The 12458-nt window shown below is 37.9% G+C and overlaps 1 long non-coding RNA gene across 18 annotated transcripts in view; it reads left to right on the plus strand.

Annotated features, from left to right (window-relative positions):
* Positions 1–12458, plus strand: part of LOC116556129 — a 384428-nt gene that overhangs the window by 256546 nt on the left and 115424 nt on the right. For 17 of the 18 annotated variants that reach the window (XR_004270837.1, XR_004270836.1, XR_004270838.1 and 14 more), the window contains one exon: positions 1035–1115. This is a non-coding gene — a long non-coding RNA (uncharacterized LOC116556129). Of the gene's footprint in view, positions 1–1034; positions 1116–4281; positions 8382–12458 lie in introns of those variants that run through there. The other variant, XR_004270848.1, reaches the window with a different exon arrangement.

Raw genomic sequence — 12458 nt, forward strand, 5'->3', positions numbered from 1 at the left:
CTTCCTTCCTTCCTTCCTTCCTTCCTTCCTTCCTTCCTTCCTTCCTTTCTTTCTTTCCTTCTTTCTTTCTTTCTTTTTCTCTCTCTCCTTCCTTCCTTCTTCCTCCTATCCTTCCCATATAAAAAATTGTCTGGTCAAATCGTCCCATCTCTTTGGGACAAAGGAGATCCACTGAGATTTTTTATAGGATCTACATCTTTGAGAAGGAAGGGGGATAAAGGGCAGGAAATCTTTCTGTTGATGTCGCTCTGCTGACATCACCATGGATTCAGTGTTCAAATCCACAGCCAGGCAAAACTCAAATAAATTTTCCTCTTTGTAAGCAGCTGCACTGTGAGTTCGCCTTCCATTAGTAAAGGAACAATGAAAGAAAGGCAAACTCTGCGTCCAAAACATGGCCAATGAAAAGACACTGGAATGGAAGCCAGGTATCCTGCTGTGGTACAGAGGTGTAGACTCATGAATCCACCACAGTCAGATATTTGCTTCTTTTTAACAGCCCTATCAGCAGAGAGAAATGACTCCCGAATCATTTTACAGCAAAAAAGTTAAAACGATGCCTCAGTGGCGCTGCATCACGCCAGCTACTCACTGCCCAATTCATTGATTACACCTTAAACTATTCTTAACTATAGATAGCCTATCTCTTAATCATGCTTAGCAAGTGAGTGGTTTGGTATAAAACATTTGTACAAAAATTTGGGCGTATTCCGAGACTTCACATTCCTATTTGATCGTTTTTCTGGTAAAATTGTTCTCAAGGTCCATGGATAGCCAGGGGAATTCCAGGAAAAATGTGAAGTTACTTATTTGCAGAACCTATTTATTATGTGTAGTTCTGGAAATAAAGTAAACATAATGGTTCACGATGTTTTTCTAGAAATACTTTTATTTCAGTTTTTGTTTTTCTTTTTACTCTTGTTCTAGTGTTACTTTCAACTTTACAAAAGAATTGGGTGGCAAAAGAAACTAACTGAAAAACAAGTAAAAATTATTAACCCATTTTAAAATATTTTAAATGTCTTATTTTCCAGATGCAGGTGATGATTTGAAGATATTAGCCTAGCAAGATGGAAGCAGATTTAAAATTTTACATAAGAAGTGACCTTTTTCAGGTAATGATGTTTTTCTGTAATTTTCCCAAACCTTTCATTTCCTCTAGTATTGCAAATTTTTAGGGCATGCTTGAGTGATTTAATAAAATGAAGAATAACTACATTTTAAACTTAATTTTCTTACCCAGTTTTATAATTTTCATAGCCCATGAGTAGAGCAGGCATGGCATTCAGGAGTTTGGAAAAATTTTTTAAATTCATTACTGAACAGCACTTGGTTTTTTGGATCTGAAAATTAAGCCATAGAGCTACAACTAAATTCTGAGTTTTGCCAAACTTCACAGCACCCACCAGCAGGCTCTGAGCAATCATAACATGCATTTAAAACTAGCAGGCACTGCCCCTTAACTCTCTCACTGTCTTGGGCATTTGATTTAAAAAACGTAAGTATTATAGGATTGGCTCTAAAAAGCCTGCCATGTGTTCTGAATTCCTGGAAGATAGAGCTTATATAAATTGCATAATAACAATATTGATTTTTAAATTTTAGTCCTAGATTGGTAATACTATATGGCACTTTATGAAACTATTCCCATGCATATTCAGTGAGTAGGATTTGATCTTAGCTTTCATGATACAGGCAGTTTCCTTTCAGTGTCATTGAAGGGCTTTTTACCACCTAAAAATGTTTAATAACATAAATTACATATTTGCTCTATAAGTTACATTACTCTGCTTTTGTCATTGTTTATCAGCATTAACCCATCTTTTCCAACTTGTTAATATTACTAAGAGAGCCCGAAGAATCTTGCTTAATGAAGCAAGCCAAAATTTCTTCTGGAAAAATACCTATTTTCCTCCTGAACCCAAAGAAGATTCTTAAGGGTTATATTCAATTAATATTTTAGGAAAAATATCTACTCCCAAACAAACCATGCCTTTACTAGGTCAGTATTTGATTTTCTTCTCTCTCTCTCTCTCTCTCTTTTTTTTTTTTTTCTGCAGCCTAGGTATCTTCTAGTTGTTCTTTTATTTTCTAAAATTGAAACTTGGGATTGTTTGCAGGTTAACGCCATAAACCATTTGAAATGAAAAACTTCTCTCTGTTCTATATTTGCCAAGAAAAGGGAGAGCTGCCTCCAACTGAAACGCAGCATTGAGCTCCTTTCTATGGAGGTCAAGAGCGCCATGCAAATTTATGAATGTGGTGCTATTTGAATGTCTCAGTGTACCACTTTGATAGATCTTAGTCTATTGCTAACAAATATTGTATCGTTTTAATAAGCGTGATGATAACAGTTCGTTCTCATTACTCTGAGACCTTGGGCTTATTTTGTTCCATTATAATAGGAGCTCCTACACCCCCCACATTCCAGCAATATTTAACAGCATTCAAAGCGCCCATCCTCAAATACCTCTAGCCCCATGCCTTTGTCAGAGAGATGGAAGGAAAAGAAGCAGCTCAGGGCTTATTTAAAAATCTTTTATTTTAGAAAGGAAATGAACATTTTAAAATAAAATAAATTAAGTAAAGACCATCTGGGGGTGACTGATTTGGATACTACTTACTTCCACTTGCTATTGTTGTTTCTTCGGATCTGAAAATTAAGCCAGAGAGCTACAACTAAATTCTCAGTTTTGCCAACCTTCGAAGCACCAGCAGGCTCTGAGCAATTGTACCGCAGCTCACTTGTGATGAGACAGGGAGACAACAAAGTATCCATGAATGGTTATGTCTCAGTTTCTGTTCATCGTAGTGTTGGTTTCCTGTTCTCTTGATTTAATGTTTTAGGTTGCATACATGAGGGCCTGCTCTTTTCTCTGAATAATTCCTCAATTCATCTCTGCCTTTTTTTGTTATTAGTAGGGCCTCATTTCGTCTCCCAGATTCTTCTTCTTTTTTTTTTTTTTGAGACAAAGTCTCGCTCTGTCAGGGCTGGAGTGCAGTGGCACAATCTTGGCTCATTGCAACCCCGCTTCCAGGCTCAAGCAACTCTTGTGCCTCAGCCTCCAGAGTAGCTGGGATCACAGGCACATGCCACCATGCCCAGCTAATTTTTTTTTTGTATTTTTAGTAGAGACAGGGTTTCACCCTGTTGATCAGGCTGGTCTCGAACTCCTGACCTCAAGTCATCTGCCCACCTCGGCTTCCCAAAGTGCTGGGATTACAGACATGAGCCACCAGTGCCTGGCCCCAGGTTCTTGAGAAAGGAGTGAGTGAATGTCCATTTGTTGAAGCAAATGAGATAATTATTTTGAGAGCCAGGTTCTATAATTATAGCTAGCAAAAGTAAAAAGGTCTCTTTTTAGGTCATGTAAAGGAATGGAGTCATATGTGTTTCCCAGCTTCTAGGACGGGAAATTATTTCGCTTTCTAACGTGTGTCCCTGAAGTGTTTATGATTATGACTGTCTTCAATACAATTCACAAAGCCGCCATTAATAAAAATTCATGTCTTGGATCTTTCCTTCTTATATGTAGAACATTGGCTTTGCAGAAAAAAAATGTAATGTTGACAAATGAAATCATTTTATAAGAAGATCTCTGAAGCAGATTCATCCCTGTACTCTCAAACAGTTTTGAGGGGAGAACAATTATGTAATTTCTTTCATGGTTCAAATTTTATACAGTATATCCAAATTTGCTCATTGTTGGTGTTTGGATCAATAGTAAGTGTGGGGGTGGGAACAAAAATGCAAACTTCTCCTGAAGGTGGATCTGAATATAGCTGAAAATCTCCTCTAGAGTGGTTTTCAAAAAAGTATGCCTACAAATCTCTTGGTAGTACTTGCTAAGTTTATTCCAGTTGTTTTCCAGAATGCAAATGAGAAAATGAAAGTTTCACCATCATTTTTAATGTAATGACAGGTATTTAAAGGAGTGAACTTGCATTTGGGCTCTCATGTGTTCTTTCTCTCTGCCTACAACTTAAAGAATTTTCTTTATTCTGCTGATTTGCCATGTTGATATAACTTTGCCCAGGCTGTGTGTTTAGCAGTGAATACATGAGTCTTCCATATGTAAACAGTAAAATGAGGTTTAACTAAAGTCCACTGGACCTATGGAAAAAGTGGAAAACAAGGGAGGCATGTTGGGGAGAACATAGAAGATGTTGCTTAACTTTTGATTTTGTGAGAGCAGGATGAAGTCCTTTCTATTTCTGGCATAAAACAATGGAATGGTAGACTCTTTTGTTGGATTAATGGTTTTAACCTTTCATTTTCAGACATGTCACACCCCCAAAATGAGAGAAGATATTGAGGCCTGTTGCCACAAACCCGTAGATCCGAACTTGTGGTGTTAGTCTGCACAAGCTTGTGTCTATAGGTATGTGTCTGTTAGGCAATCTCACAGACCTCGGGCTATGCCTATATGGCAGTCAATATCCCTTCAAGTTATTTCATTTTCCCGCTCTTCCCCTTAGTTTCCTTAGCGATAAAAATGGAAAAGGGGGCTGATGTGGAGGAAAGAGATCTTTCGTCCTGAAATGAATGAGGTTCCTCAGTGATTAATTAACAGGCTTGCCCTCAATTCCCATATCTCTTGTAGCTGGTCTCAGCTGTCAAATTAGAAGGCTGGGCTTGCAGGTGAGGCAGCAAGAATTTGAGTGATTGGGACAACTTACTGTGGAGTGATGAGTAAATCGATAAATAAGCATTTGTTTTGTTTTCTGTAAGCCTAATTGTTTTCAAAGTTATTGTGATAGATTCCAGGAAGTGGCAAACATGTTTACACAACCAATTTCACCTTGATTTGAGTTTTTGAGTTTTCCTTTGTTCCAATTCTTCTTCCCCCATTTCCCCAATAATTTTGATTAAGAAGATAAGGACTGATAAATCAGAATGGATGTGTTTAACTGCTTAACTAGTTATACTTCTGTAAATACCCAGTAGTGTAAGAAGGACTTTTTATAAAAAAGAAATCTCCAGTTTAGGTCCAAATTCATATTTGGCCAGAGCTGTTTTATAAGTCTTTATCCTGTTAAAAGGCTGGAATGAAAATAATTTTATCCCCTTGCCTCTTAAATGTCACCATTGTGCCAGATTTGAAAAGCTAAACTGACCACAGATCAAAGAAAAACTGGCTATATTTGTCTCATTCCAACAATGTGAGCTGAGGAATCTGTAAACAGAACCCACGGTGAAAAGTTGATCAGATTTGGGTGACTCCAAAACTTTTGCATTCGCTTTTGGTAAAACATAGTGCCAGAAATTCCCTTAAGATTTGTGTGTGTGTGTGTGTGTGTGTGTGTGTGTATGTGTGTGTGTGTGTGTGTGTGTGTGTGTATGTATGTGTGTGTGTGTGTGTGGCCTCTTCTAACAAAAAAAGTCAACATGAAGTAGTTGGTGGGTTAACATTAGAAAAAAGTTTGAAATTCAAATGGATAAACTTTGTCTCCTCTTAAGACCTACTCAGGAATAACTAAAACTCTTTCATTTGCCCAGTGTATAGAAATGAGATTTTGTATTTCTGAATTAGGACAGCCTAGATACACCTGACATATGTATAAGGGGTAGAATTTGGAACTCTGTAATTGCTAGACCAAGAGGACATTGTTTCCATGCATTTCCTTTGAATTTCCTTTGCGCAGCATTAAGGAGGCTTGTCTATAGTGCTCAACTTCCTGCTTGTGGGGAAAGCATTGCTTTATTATGGAATGATGGCATATTACAACCAAAAGTGAAAGACTGTCTTCGTTGGTGTGTGTTATATAAATTGTTTGCCTAAGGCCTTTATCTACTCGATAAGCAAACAATTTGCTTGGTTAGTTTTATATGTCTCTTTGAAGTGGTTAACTTGGAATGAATAAACCACTAATAAATTAAAACTGGACCTCCACTAGATAAATACTTGTTTGATAATGGCAAAATCACATCTCTACTCATCATCCCTTTAACTTGCTGTTGAGTGTACTACCTTGAGATTAGTGGTGGAGTTCATGGATCCATGGGGACCCTGAGCTCCTGATATTCCCTGTACAGGAACAATACTGGGACTGCAAAATGGCCAGTGGGTGACTGCCAGATTACTTCTTTTAAGGAGGTTTTTAAAAAAATACTTTCCCAAGAGAAAAGATTATATAGAGCAGTTGGCCCTTTCAAAGTTTCTAAAGGCTTCAAATTTTGATTCATATGGTTAGAAAATATTCTAGTGGAAAGCCCAAAGCCCCTGGACATTGGCCACAATAAACAGGATATTACATATTTTACATGATGATGAAACTCAGTATTTCTCCCTCCTTTCACGTTCATGAATAAATGGTTCTGTAGATATTAATTACTCCTTTGGGGCTCCCTCAGAGTATACCAAATATCCTACAGGAACCATGCAGAAAGTAGAATAATTTCAGGATTTCCCCAGAAAGGCTTGCAAAAAAATATTTCAACAGCTATTATTGCATGGAGGAAATAGAATGGGTATAAAGCAAACTGGTTTTATTAAATTTCTCAAATCATCACTATCAAAATATATTTAAGATGTGATACCAGGACATGGTTTAGATTTGTTTTTTTTAAACAGAAAAAAAAAACTTACTTTAAGAAATGCATTTGATAAAGCAACTCACCGTGCATCATCAGAGTTTGGGGAGGGAGAAGCTGAGATTTAGCTTGAGAAGTTTTTAAATTTATATTTCAAAATTAATAGAACTGTTTCTTTACATGGGACAAATGGTATGTGTATGATAGAATTAATTTTGAGTTTTAAACTAATATGACTCCTTGTTTCTCCAATGTGCTTACAATCATTCCTCAACATTTGTTAGGTCCTATGGATCCTTATCTGTTTGATGATAGTATTTAATCCCATCAAATATCGCCTAGACTCTCCAATTAAGATTTGTAAAGCTTCTATTGCCTGTAATAGCACTGAAGTTGTACGGAGAAGTCAATGTGAATGACGCTTCAAAGATATTCAAAGATTTATTAAAACCTAACATGGTATTTAATAAAGTATGAGTTGGAAAAAGGCTACTTTTTACATTTGGCATAGCCATCAGGCTAGAAAAATTATGATTCCTTCATTCTCTTATTCATTCAACAAACCTTTATGAATGTTTACTTTGTGTTTAGCACTTTGCTAAAGGACAAAGATACGACTCTGGCTTCAAAAAACTAATTATCTGATCAGGGGCCCCTTTGAAGAATTGCATGTCAGCCATACAGACACATGTTTTAATGAATCCCATGTTTTAATTATAACATTTGTCCAACTTCCAAATGCTTAATCAAATATAGAATATGTTTGCTAATGGGGTGCCTCTGCTTCTTCCTAATCTCAGACACTCATAGCATTGTTTGAGGTTCACTCTTACTTCATTTGGAGGGTTGCTGCCAGCAGCACTTAAAACCTCGATGCTTGATAGCATGAGAGTCTGTTTACACATGTTCAGAGAACCTATGGAAGATGTTTTTTTTAAGTTAATAAGTACAATAGATTGTCTCTACCTAAAGATACAGCACTGTTGTTCTCCTATAAATACTACTTCTTATTTTATTTTTCACTTGCACTTTTCAATAAGACTTTTTATGACATCATTCCATATCATAATTGCATGTTGTTATTACATGCCTACAAATATTTACACTAATTATGTAATGAGCCATAATTGCACTAATACATGATAATGGGCTAAAATCAGTGTAAATAAACAAGGAAATTCACAACCAAAAGAGCAGAGTATTGAAAACCATTAGTATTCTAAGAGCAGCATCTTTGTGTCTTTGACCCCCAGAATAAGAACGTACATAGGGAAAGATCAATTTTTCCATTTCTGGGTATTTAAAAGCCCTCTGAACTGTGCGTTGTGGCTGATTGACTAGCACTCTAGCACATGGAGCTTATCCTCTCTTTATTGTGCCTTCCTTTGTCAATTCTTACTGCCCTTCCCCTGCTTTGTATCCCATTCATAGGGGTTATATATCGTGATTGTCTTTACAGAGTTAGGCACAGTGTCGTGGCAAAGTGAACGAAAAAATTTAAATTAAGAGGAAAGAAAATGAATTATATTTTCTTTCTGTGTCCCAGTGAATGTAAAATCTACATAAGTGAGCATCTAGTAGCAGAAGACTAGGAAATACATCTTGAGTTTCCATGGGCAATCCAGGATTTAAGGTTAAACCAGCCCGGTTGAATTAGCCATTCTACGATTATTTTTTTCCCCTCTGGAATCTTGATAGCAAATCCATCTTACTATGAGTGAAATTTTAATATAAGTGGAAGAACAAAGGATTGGACATAAAAATAAAAATCATCATTCCTTAAAGTTCATTTATACTCCCATTTATCAATTTATGCATACATTCTTTTCATTTGACAAACATTTTTTTAAAATTTTATTTATTTTTTTATTATTTTCTTTTTTTTCTCCCCATTTATTTATTTTATTGCATTTTAGGTTTTGGGGTACATGTGAAGAACATGCAAAATTGTTGCATAGGTACACACGTGGCAGTATGATTTGCTGCCTTCCTCCCCATCTACATCTGGCATTTCTCCCCTTGCTTTCTCTCCCCAGCTCCCCACCCCCCACCCTCCCTCCCCTATTTCCCCCCAACTGACCCCAGTGTGTAGTGCTCCCCTCCCTGTGTCCATGTGTTCTCATTGTTCAACACCCGCCTATGAGTGAGAACATGCGGTGTTTGATCTTCTGCTCTTCTGTCAGTTTGCTGAGAATGATGGTTTCCAGGTTCATCCATGTCCCTACAAAGGACCCAAACTCATCGTTTTTGATGGCTGGATAATATTCCATGGTGTATATGTGCTACATTTTCCCTATCCAGTCTATCATCAATGGGCATTTGGGTTGGTTCCAGGTCTTTGCTATTGTAAACAGAGCTGCAATGAACATTCGTGTGCACGTGTCCTTATAGTAGAACGATTTGTAATCCTTTGGATATATACCCAGTAATGGGATTGCTGGGTCAAATGGAATTTCTATTTCTATGTCCTTGAGGAATCGCCACACTGTCTACCACAATGGTTGAACTAATTTACACTTCCACCAACAGTGTAAAAGTGTTCCTATTTCTCCACATCCTCTCCAGCATCTGTTGTCTCCAGATTTTTTAATGATCGCCATTCTAACTGGCGTGAGATGGTATCTCAATGTTGTTTTGATTTGCATTTCTCTGATGACCAGTGATGATGAGCATTTTTTCATATGTTTGTTGGCCTCATGTATATCTTCTTTTGTACAGTGTGTGTTCATATCCTTTACCCACTTTTGAATGGGCTTGTTAGTTTTTTTCTTGTAAATCTGTTTTAGTTCTTTGTAAATTCTGGATATCAGCCCTTTGTCAGATGGGTAAACTGCAAAAATTTTTTCCCATTCTGTTGGTTGCCGATTCACTCTAATGATTGTTTCTTTTGCTGTGCAGAAGCCGTGGAGTTTGATTAGGTCCCATTTGTCTATTTTGGCTTTTGTTGTCAATGCTTTTGGTGTTTTGGTCATGAAGTTCTTGCCTACACCTATGTCCTGAATGGTTTTGCCTAGATTTTCTTCTAGGGTTTTTATGGTGTTAGGTCTTATGTTTAAGTCTTTAATCCATCTGGAGTTAATTTTAGTGTAAGGTGTCAGGAAGGGGTCCAGTTTCTGCTTTCTGCACATGGCTAGCCAGCTTTCCCAACACCATTTATTGAACAGGGAATCCTTTCCCCATTGCTTGTTTTTGTCTGGTTTTTGACAAACATTTTTTAAAAACTTCTACATGTGACAGATTCCAGCCATTGCAGATAATGCCAGATTGGCAAAGGTGAATTATGTAGCCCCATTTTCACATAGCTTGGGGTCCAGTGAGTATATAAACAGATAGATTATAATACAATGATGTGAGAGTTAAAGCATAAATGTGTATATGAAATTATGAGATAATCAGAAGAAGAACTCTTTGAAATGAAGCTTGAAGGATGAATGAGAGGTTTCTTGATAAAACTGACCTCCTAGTCTGTCCCCTAAACTAGGTAGCCTTGATCTAACAGAGGCAGGCTCCCTCCCAAAAAAAAAGCAGTTTCACCCCATCAAAGCTGCAAAAGGAAATAGGGCTGGAAACATTGGGGGGAAAATCATCCTTCTCCAGGCAAGTGGAATAGCATGAAGAAACATCAGTGCTATGGCATTTGAATTTGTCTTTTTTTTTTTTTTTGAGACAGAGTCTTGCTCTGTCGCCAGGCTGAAGTGCAGTGGCACAATCTCAGCTCACTGCTACCTCCACCCTCTGGGTTCAAGCAATTCTCCTGCCTCAGCCTTCAGAGTAGCTGGGACTAAAGGTGCACGCCACCATGCCCAGCTAATTTCGGTACTTTTAGTAGAGATGGGATTTCACCATGTTGGCCAGGCTGGCCTCAATCTCCTGACCTCATGATCTGCCCACCTTGGCCTCCCAAAGTGTTGGGATTACAGGCATGAGCCATCACACCCAGACTGAATCTGTCTTTTGAACACAGTCAGTGCTGCAGAATGATCAGGCAGATTCTCAGTGTGCTCAGACGCATTTCCATCTCTATTTGCCTAGGCTGACCTAGCTCCTTTGTAACACAGCCTTTACTAGGCAAAACCAGAGTCCATCTAAGCAATGAAGAGAGGTGGCTTCCGATAGACCACAGAGCAGTCCTTATAGAAAAATATAGATCTGACCAAGATTTAGTTTACATGGAGATAAGAGGTTGCTAAGCTTGTAAGAGTCTATCTCCTGCTCCAGCACCTTCCTGGGACTGAAGATACAGGAAAGATCCAGTTTAAAATTACAAGGCGGGCGGATCACAAGGTCAGGAATTTGAGACCAGCCTGGCCAACATGGTGAAACCCTGTCTCTACTAAAAATACAAAATTTAGCTGAGCGTGGTGGTGCATTGCCTGTAATCCCAGCTACTCGGAAGGCTGAGGAAGGAGAATCGCTTGAACCTGGGAGGCAGAGGATGCAGTGAGCCAAGTGCATGGCACTGTACTCCAGCCTGGGTGACAAAGCGAGACCCCGACTTGGGGAAAAAAATATTACAAGTGCAAACAGGGAAAGAGAGAGACATATTTTGTTGGTTGTCCAATAGACTGTTGGGGACACACTTAGGAAAAAATGCTCAGTCAACTCTGGAAAAAGGAGTACTTTCTAAATATGAGAATTATGCAAAATACATGATAAATATTGCTGGGCGGATGTTCAGTATAGCTTCTGTGGTATTTCTTAATCTGTATTTTGCTCAGAATCATGTTTTCTGTCTTTTCACTGTGTTTTGGTTTAAGCCATTTCTTCTTGTATATCAATCCTTTACTGATTCCAGTTTTACCAGAGAAACATTTACTTTTCAATCATTTTTTTAATTGCTTCGATATTGTTCTACTTTTCTATTTCGTCAGCAGATATCAGAGGGCTTTACATTGTTAAGAATCGCCATTATGTAACATTGCTATAATTTCCATGCACAAATAGTTCAAGAAGGCCAATCCCAAGTATTTGCTCCCTTCCTGTTTGCGTAGTAATCTCAAGCCAAGGTTTTTGTGTTATCTCTTCTATCATCAGATTCTTTGATGTGTGATCTCTTATGAATGGCCCAAATAGTTGACAGCATGAAGAATCATTACAAGACTAACATGTAATTTCCTTACTTAAGAAATGGTCATTTTTCCAGCCATTGTGATTGCATGTTCCCAGGTTGAGGTAGTAGGTTGTATAGTTTAGAATTACATCAAGGGAGATAACTGTACAGCCTCCTAGCTTTCCTTGGGTCTTGCACAAAACAACATGGTGAGAATGATCATGATTCCTTCAGGCCTTTTCTCCCTATGAAAGGTAAGATTGGGTACAATTATTTCACTGGTATTTTAGAATTCAACTTTTGTTTAATTCTTGTACCCATGCTGTATTTTCATATTCTGTTTCTTTGGGTTAGATTTTGGTTTAAGAAAAATGTGAGACTTTGAGGGATTCAGTATATCAGTTGTCCATTGTCACAAAAATGCTGCATGATAAACAACAGAAAGCCTCAGTGGCATACAATAAACACATATTTAGCTCATGAGTCTATGTATCTGTGATTTACATTGGGCAGGTTTTCTGGTCTTGGCTGGCTCATTTCTTTTGGCTGTCAGCTCTAAGATGGGGCCACTAGATCGACCAGGGCAGCTCATTTCTATGTCATGTGTCATATCTGACAACAGATTAGCTCTAGCACATTCTTATGGCAAAGGCAGAGGAATAAGAACAAGGACAAGCCAAATGACTTAAGGATCTTGGAAGCTTCTGCCTGCTTTGTGTTTGCTAATATCTCATTGGTCAAAGGAAGCTGCATGGCCAGTCCTGAAGCCAGAGTGGGCACCACTACAAAGTTTCATGGCGAAGAACATGAACTCAGGAAGGCATTACAAATTGAGGCCATTTTTTTTTTTTTTTGCAACTGTATTGCACTTTC

This window comes from Sapajus apella, unplaced genomic scaffold, assembly GCF_009761245.1.
Source record: "Sapajus apella isolate SASKATOON/1434 unplaced genomic scaffold, GSC_monkey_1.0 scaffold16, whole genome shotgun sequence".
NCBI classification, from domain to species: domain Eukaryota; kingdom Metazoa; phylum Chordata; class Mammalia; order Primates; family Cebidae; genus Sapajus; species Sapajus apella.